Source organism: Penaeus monodon, chromosome 27, assembly GCF_015228065.2.
Source record: "Penaeus monodon isolate SGIC_2016 chromosome 27, NSTDA_Pmon_1, whole genome shotgun sequence".
Classification (NCBI taxonomy): Eukaryota; Metazoa; Arthropoda; class Malacostraca; order Decapoda; family Penaeidae; genus Penaeus; species Penaeus monodon.
Window position 1 is genome coordinate 11,984,473 of NC_051412.1, and position 322 is coordinate 11,984,794.

The 322-nt window shown below is 30.1% G+C and overlaps 1 protein-coding gene across 1 annotated transcript in view; it reads right to left on the reverse strand.

The window, feature by feature from the left end:
- LOC119590578 (facilitated trehalose transporter Tret1-like) overlaps positions 1–322 on the reverse strand; it is a gene marked incomplete at its 5' end in the record, with an annotated part of 8,390 nt that overhangs the window by 1,483 nt on the left and 6,585 nt on the right. The window contains 1 exon segment of the mRNA XM_037939252.1: positions 1–322.

Genomic DNA, 322 nt, shown 5'->3' on the forward strand with positions numbered 1-322 from the left:
AGTGACACTGGGTAAATGGAATGGTTAAAAACAAATTATTGTTTAGGTGGGACCAAAGTTTATCAGATCATCTGTCATCAACAAATAAGAATTTAATTGATATTTCTATCAGTCACAACCTTGTAAATCAAACAATCAAGAAAAAAACAATCTAAATAGTGATGCAGATCACACATAAATGGTGCAAATGAAAACCCACATATATGACATACACCAAATCATCAAGTTTAGGAATGAATTAAATGCTCTATATTAATTTATTCCCTAAGAATCTAGCATGCACTTCTCTATCTTAATAATTTTCTACAGTATTTCATGGGAC